Source organism: Furipterus horrens, unplaced genomic scaffold, assembly GCF_987537825.1.
Source record: "Furipterus horrens unplaced genomic scaffold, mFurHor1.1.pri manual_scaffold_5, whole genome shotgun sequence".
In the NCBI taxonomy this organism is placed as follows: domain Eukaryota; kingdom Metazoa; phylum Chordata; class Mammalia; order Chiroptera; family Furipteridae; genus Furipterus; species Furipterus horrens.
In genome coordinates, this window is record NW_028327175.1 from 76,107,830 (window position 1) to 76,116,251 (window position 8,422).

General features: G+C 41.4%; 1 pseudogene; it reads left to right on the plus strand.

Moving 5' to 3' along the window:
* Positions 1-5,983: 5,983 nt before the first annotated feature.
* LOC150008803 (ATP-dependent RNA helicase DDX3X pseudogene) lies at positions 5,984-8,095 on the plus strand (annotated as a pseudogene).
* Positions 8,096-8,422: the final 327 nt, after the last annotated feature.

The following is an 8,422-nucleotide window of genomic DNA, read 5'->3' on the forward strand; positions in this document are numbered from 1 at the left end:
ATAAAGGGGAAAAGGCCTGTTAGCCTAACCCTAAACCAAAGGGACTGATATAGTCCCTTTTTACTCACCAGAAATTTCCTAGAGGGGGTCTACAAAGAGGCTTAAATCTAAATCCTAATAGGACTAACAAGAGTATTTGCTTAGAGGTTTTGTGAGTTTATGGTTGCTGCTGTCTCTCAGTCTCACCCATGATCTAATTTTACATAAAACAATTCAGTCTACCAAACCAAATGTATGAAATATATCAAAGATGTGATGTATATAATTAAAAACATTAGTAACGGTTATCTGTGTATAAAGAAAACATGGGTAGCTTTTATTAACAGTAAACCCTTATTTAAAATGGTGGTTTGGTTCCTGCTCAAGGATGAAATGAGCAGCTCACTGAGCAAAGATAAAGATCTATTTGCTTGGCTCAGTTCTCTCAGGGCCAGTAATACAGGAACTAGAAGCCAAAATGATAGGACAGCCAATATTTCTCCCAGTTTCACACCTTGGTGAAGCCAAATGGGTTCTGAAAAATCTGATTTGGCAGGGCATGGCCACAGAAGGCAGTGGCCACACACAATGAGAGCAGAGTAAGCCAGCCCATTGTGGGTGACAGATAATTATCCCTGCAACACCTTCTTCAGAGCCTGGAAGTTTTTGAGTCAAATTCTTAGCTTGTATGGTTTTTCATCTCCAAACTTCTGCCCCATAATTTTGGCCTTCCTCTCTTCAGAAGGGTCTCATTTGAGCTACAGATATAATTCTGCACAAGATTCTAACCCTCTTAGTCTCCAAATAAAAAGCTGAGAACTGACAGAAGGAATAGAATGAGGAGAACTGAAATTCTTTATGTCTCACTCCTGAAAATTTCTGGTTTGTTGCCAGAAATGTGTACCTATTAGTGCCAGACACTGTTCTGGGTGCTCAGCAATTGTTCATTTTGTGTTCAGAAATAGTGGTGATTCTCAATTATCTCCAGATCAGTGATGTTTCCTAGGCATCTGAGGGATGCTGGAGAGCTATGGGTATTGCTCTACACAGTCAGATGCCACTCCAGCCTCCCCAGGAACCTCTGGAGCATCACTGATCTGGATGTGGTCTTGTTGTCTCAGTCAGTACTGAGGTCAATGTCAGACTAGGTCACACTTTGTATACCCAGGAGAACTTTAATTTTGTGAACATCTGTGGACAGTCATGGAGACCTGAATCCTGGAATTTATGATTGGAAAGCACATTGTGGTAGACAGAATTCTGAGGTGGCCCCTAAGTTTTCTGCCCCCTCTTACATGTGCCTTATATAATTCTTCCCCCTTGAGTGTGCACAGAACCTGTGAATGTAATGGGATATCACTTCCATGATGAGATTATGGATCAGTTGACTTTGAGTTAATCAAAAAGGAAATTATCTGGTGGGACTGATCTACTCAAATTAGCCTTAAAGGGTCCTAGGCCTTTGCTGAGAAATCTGAAGCATGAGAATGCAAGAGGGTTTAAAGGGAGCCATGTGGCAAGGACTCAAGAGTAGTCTTTAAAACTTAAAGGGACTCCTGGGCAACAACTAGCAAGAAAATGGGAGTTCAATCCAACAGATGCAAGGAGCTGAATGAGCCTGGAAGATGACCCCAGGCAACTGATGAGACCCCAGAATTAATTGACTCTTCTATTTCAACCTGGTAAGACTTGGCTAACTCATACCCAGACTCCCGACCCCTGGAAACTGTGATATAATAAATTTGTATTGTTTTAAACTGATAATTTTTGGTACCTTTTTACAGAGCAGCAGAACACTAATAGACAATTCAAAGTTCATTTAGTTTATGATGTAAAAACCATACTAACAATGTCCACAAAATTGATGCTACTGCTTCTCCTACTTAACTTCATTTCAAGGAAATCATTCTCTTTCAAAACAGCTCATTCCGTTGTTAGAAAACTATAATTATTAGGCATTATAGCTTTTTTAATATTGAGCTGAAACCTACCCTGTAATTTTTATTCATTGATCTTAGACATATATTCTGGAATGACATAAAAAATTCTAACCCCTTCTTGTATTTGTTAGTCTTCTAACTATGTCAAGTCAGCTATCATGATCTAACTAGGTCTAATAAACCCTGTGTAAAAATCCAAACTTCTGTACTGTCCCCATTTGATACTTTTTCCAGATGTTTCAGCACCCTATGCACCTGAATTTGTCCAACGCTCTTAAAACATGAGACCCAGAACATTGTCCAAGCTGTAGTCTTTTTTTTTTTTTAAGACTGTATTTATTTATTTTTACAAAGAGGGGAAGGGAGGGAGAATGAGAGGGAGAGAAACATGAAGGTGTGGTTGTCTCTCACGCACCCCCAACAGGGAACCTGACCCATAGCCCAGGCACGTGCCCTGACTGGGAATCAAACCAGTGACTCTTTGGTTCGCAGGCTGGTACTCAATCCACTGAACCACACCAGCCAGGGCCAAGCTGTGGTCTTATAAGTGTAAAACTTGTGCTTCTATCACCTCTTCTATTCGGGTATGAAGCAACTAACAATCTGGTAAAAATTTATTTTATTTGTTTTTCTAAGTTCTCAATTGCAGTTGACTCACAATATAACACTAGCCTCAGGTGTATGACATAGTGATTAGACATTTGTATAACTTACAAAGTGATCACCCCAATAAGTCTAGTACCCATCTGACACCATACATAGTTGTTACAATACTACTGTGGTGTTGCATTGTCCTTCTTTGTGGGACTGAGCCTATTCTTTAACCAGCGGGTTCTAGGTCTAAAAATAGGCTCACATCCAGAATTTGGGGAAAGGTTTATGAGTCTTTATTGAAGTAACTGCCTTCAACCTCCCTTCATTATTTTTCTTTTGAATGTATAAATTAAACAATAAACTTGTTGGCTACTATCTGTTTTGCTTCTATGCACATTCTATACATTTCTGTGTGTCAGGTTATTCCCATTGCTACTCTGAGCATACCACTCATTTAGATAATTATGTCTCCCTTGCTTCTGATGGATAAGTGTCATCATCTACTTCTATTCTTTTGAGATTCCACCATCCCCATTGTTATGAGGCACTAACAGCTTTTTGTATCATCAGCCCTGAACCACAGAAGGCACAAGTGGATTTCTTAATGCTTTCTACTCTGTTTCTGTTTTAGTAAACAGGATGGATTTGGGACATATTTTTAGGTATAACCAAGAGAACTTGCTGATGAATTAGATGTGGGGAATGAGAAAGAATGAGATATAATGAATGACTCCTAGATATTTGTCTCAATGAGATAAATATGTAACCATTTACCACCACATTGAAAACTGCAAGAGTTGTGGTCTTGGTGGAAGGAGAAACTAGAGGTGTATGGAAACTTATATGTAAAATTTATTTTTTTGACTGGAAGCTATAACCTTGCTCCATTTCAGCAGCTTGTTTTTGGTCTACATGGTTAATATGGCATACTGGGAAATAATCATTCACCTTTAATTGGAGCTTACTTACCAGGTAGGGCCTGAGCCAGAATCAAACCAGCCTCTGGGGTGATAAAGTGTGAAGTAAAGGAACCAGTCAAGATGATTGGCACTCTTCTAGTTCTCCCCATTTCTCTCTATCCTGTATGGCTCTGTTTCTTAGGTTACTGGAAGCAACTGCCTTTCAGAATTTAACATTTATATGGGAGGTCATTTTGAGAAGATGGAGGAAGAAGGTATCACCACTGCCCCTATAAATCATGAATTTTCCAGGATATTAGATAAGACACATCACTGAAGGACACCCTCAACTAGAAATGGCTCCAATATTATTCAGCATCTAGAAAAACCTGACCTTCTCTGCTTGACTCAGTAATGGGGTAGATGGTTCCCTATTGCATTGCTACAATTTTCCTAAAAGAATTAAACATCAGATTCAAATGCTAGCTTGTCAGCAAGCTTTTCTGATTATGGGGGAGACTGAGCCAGCTGCCTCATTAAGAGCCTGATTTTTAGACAGAGCAGGATGTGTCAAAGAGCAGGAAGAGGTTATACCATTTTGCAAATGGGAAAATGAGGGAATGAGGGATGTTTCTCATTTTTCTAAATTCATATTGAAAAATGACAAAACTGTACAAGAGGTGTACTAGCTAATTGTGGGGCCAATTAGAGGAAAAATGTCCTATTGACACAGAAAAATATAACAGAGATATGGACTCTAGCAGCACCTGTGTTCAATCAGATTGAAAATAAAATTCTATAGGCAAAAGTGGATTTTAATGGTCCAGCTCTCCACTTCTGAAAGGTTTATTTTAGCCCAGGCAGGACCCTTTTCTGGAAGCCCTTCCAGTCTCCTTCAGCCTTTCCTCAGACAAATGTTGAGGCAATTTCCAACTTCTATTTAGAACACAGATTTTATTTATTTATTTATTTATTTATTTATTTATTTAAGCTCTCTTTTTTGGGCACTGGAGATTTGCATCTCAGATTTCTTTGACATTTAAAATTCTATTACATTTGGCACTTTCTTGCATCATATGATGATTTTTTCTAATTTAGAAATACTCAAAATGGAAAAGAAATTCTCCAAAGCAGTCAACCTGAGATGGTTAATTAAAAAGTGCAGTTTTCAGAGGATAAAGACCTGTAAAGGCCTCGATCAATTAATACACTGGGAGGAAGAAATATAGATGGCAGCTAAACACTGGGAGTTGGATAATTAGGATTAGAAGAAATCTTCCCTCATTGTATGCCATGATATTTACTTTATATCTATTTATAGGTCCTGTATTGAATAATTACAGAGCAACTGAGAAGCAGCTAAATCAATAAATATGTTATTAGAAATGGTTTATACCTTTGAAGGTGTGGTAGGGAGAATAATGGTTGTCCAAGATGTCTGCATCCCAGTCTCCAGAATTTATGATTATGTTACTTTCCATGACAAAGAGGACATTTAGCTAGGGAGTTTGAGCTAGGGAGATTGTCCTGGATTACCTGGGTGGGTCCAATCTAATCACATGAATCCTTGCCATGGAAACTTTTCTGGCTGGGTCAGGGAGAGTTGTGTCAATAGAGGAAGGGCCAGAGAGATATGATGTAGCTATATCTGAAGGTGAAAGAAGAGGGCCAAGATTCTCTAAAATGTGGGAAAGGCCAGGAAGGGGATTGTCCCCCAGAGCGTCCAGAAACAAAGACAGCTTTGCATACCCAGTGAGACCTGTGTTGAATTGCTGACCTCCAGAACTGTAAGATGATAAATGTGTGCTGTTTAAGCTGTTCCGTGTGTGGCAGTTTGTTATAATAGCATTAAAAAACTAATGTGCAAGACTTATACTTTTGATAAATTGTATTGTAACGAAAAATCTTTGACATGTACAGATATCTTATAATCACCAAAAGGTAAAGGAGGCTTCGGGCCTCCTGTTGCCTACCTCCGATTTCGGGGAGGCTGCCCCCGGAAGAGCTAGGGCTGATTAGCTTAGAGAAAGAAGAGAGGGCACGCCGTAGGAAGAAGAGACCAGCAAAAACTGGGAGTGCAGGAAAAGAAAGGTGAAAGAGGCCTAAGTGAAATTTTTATGCTTCCGAGTTGGCAGCAAGCGGGACAACGAGTTCTCGCGAGATGTCAAGAGCTCCCAAATTTAGGGTAGTGTATCAGCGGCGGAGACGAGTTCTCGCGAGATCTCATGAACTCCCGGACTTAAGGTAGGGTATTTGCGGAGAATAGAGCGAAGGAGGTTCAAACGAACCAGGGTGGCGTTTAATGCTTTGAGATCCAAGAAAGGACAACGAGCCAGAATGGGACTGACTGGGTAGACTCGCGAGGTTAGGACTGAACAAGCGCACAGTAGCTAGGCAGACGTGGTGGGGACAGGAGTAGTGGGGTTGTGAGAGGGAGGGCACACGTCCCATGTGCTGACGTAGCAGTCTTTTGAGAGTATATTAGATCTGCGGCAGCGGCGTTCAGTCCAGAGCCGCAGTTCTCCCGTGAGAGGACCTGCGCAGTGAATCAAAACACTTGCTCAGCAGCGAAAGCCTCCGAGTTTTCGGTTCTCTTCAGGGATGAATCATGTGACGGTTGAAAATGCGCTCGGGCTGGACCAGCAGTTTGCTGGCCTAGACCTGAACTCTTCAGATAGTCAGAGTGGAGGAAGTACAGCCAGCAAAGGACGCTATATTCCTCCTCATTTAAGGAACAGAGAAGCTACTAAAGGATTCTACGATAAGGAGAGTTCAGGGTGGAGTTCTAGTAAAGATAAGGATGCGTACAGCAGTTTTGGACCTCGCAGTGATTCAAGAGGGAAGTCTAGTTTCTTTAGTGATCGTGGGTCAAGGGGAAGCTTTGATCATCGTGGACGGAGTGACTACGTTGGTATTGGTAGCCGTGCTGACAGAAGTGGCTTTGGCAGGTATGAACGTGGTGGAAACAGTCGCTGGTGTGACAAATCAGATGAGGATGATTGGTCAAAACCACTCCCACCAAGTGAACTCTTGGAACAGGAACTCTTTTCTGGAGGCAACACTGGGATTAACTTTGAGAAATATGATGATATTCCAGTTGAGGCAACAGGCAACAACTGTCCTCCACACATCAAAAGTTTCAGTGATGTTGAGATGGGAGAAATTATTATGGGAAATATTGAGCTTACTCGTTATACTCGCCCGACTCCAGTGCAAAAGCATGCTATTCCTATTATCAAAGAGAAGAGGGACTTGATGGCTTGTGCCCAAACAGGGTCTGGAAAAACTGCAGCATTTCTTTTGCCCATCTTGAGTCAGATTTATTCAGATGGTCCAGGCGAGGCCTTGAGGGCCATGAAGGAAAATAAAAGGTATGGGCGCCGCAAACAGTACCCAATCTCCTTGGTATTAGCACCAACTAGAGAATTGGCAGTACAGATCTATGAGGAAGCCAGGAAGTTTTCATACAGATCTAGAGTTCGTCCTTGTGTTGTTTATGGTGGTGCCAATATTGGTCAGCAGATTCGAGACTTAGAAAGTGGATGCCACTTGTTAGTAGCCACTCCAGGACGTCTAGTGGATATGATGGAAAGAGGAAAGATTGGATTAGACTTCTGCAAATACCTGGTGTTGGATGAAGCTGATCGGATGTTGGATATGGGGTTTGAACCTCAGATACGTAGAATAGTTGAACAAGATACTATGCCACCAAAGGGAGTTCGACACACTATGATGTTTAGTGCTACCTTCCCTAAGGAAATACAGATGCTTGCTCGTGATTTCTTGGATGAATATATCTTTTTGGCTGTTGGAAGAGTTGGCTCTACCTCTGAGAACATCACACAAAAAGTGGTTTGGGTGGAAGAGGCAGACAAACGGTCATTTCTGCTTGACTTTCTAAATGCAACAGGCAAGGATTCACTCACCTTAGTGTTTGTGGAGACCAAAAAGGGTGCAGATTCTCTGGAGGGTTTTTTATACCATGAAGGATATGCTTGTACCAGTATCCATGGAGACCGATCTCAGAGAGATAGAGAAGAGGCCCTTCATCAGTTCCGCTCAGGAAAAAGCCCAATTCTAGTGGCTACAGCAGTAGCAGCAAGAGGACTGGACATTTCAAATGTGAAACATGTTATCAATTTTGACTTACCTAGCGATATTGAAGAATATGTACATCGCATTGGCCGTACAGGACGTGTAGGGAACCTTGGCCTTGCCACCTCATTCTTTAATGAGAGGAATATAAACATCGCAAAGGATTTGTTGGATCTGCTGGTTGAAGCTAAACAAGAAGTGCCATCTTGGTTAGAAAGCATGGCTTATGAGCACCATTACAAGGGTAGCAGTCGTGGACGATCTAAGAGTAGATTTAGCGGAGGATTTGGTGCCAGAGACTATCGACAAAGTAGTGGTTCCAGCAGTTCCAGCTTCAGCAGCAGCCACAGTGGTGGAGGCGGCCATGGTGGCAGCAGAGGGGTTGGTGGAGGTGGCTATGGAGGCTTTTACAACAGTGATAGATATGGAGGAAATTACAACTCACAGGGGATCGACTGGTGGGGTAACTAAACCTACTTTGTGGTAGGTCACCCTGCCAAACAAGCTAATATGGAAACCACATGTAACTTAGCCAGACTATACCTTGTGTAGCTTCAAGAACTCGCAGTACATTGCCAACTGTGATTCTCCACTGAATTTTTTTTTAAAGGGAGCTCAAGGTCACATGAAGGAATGAAGGACAATTAGCAGCCCTGTTCAGAAGGTGATTTGAAGACTTCATTGCTATAGTTTGGATTAACTCCCCTCCCACCAACCCCCATCCCAAACTGCATTTATAATTTTGTGACTAAGAATTATTTGTTTGTTAATGTACTGTGCCTTTAACTTTAGACAACTTTTTATTTTGATGTCCTGTTGACTCAGTAATGCTCAAGATATCAATTGTTCTTGACAAAATAAATTTACTGAACTTGGGCTAAAATCAAACCTTGGCACACAGGTGTGATACAACTT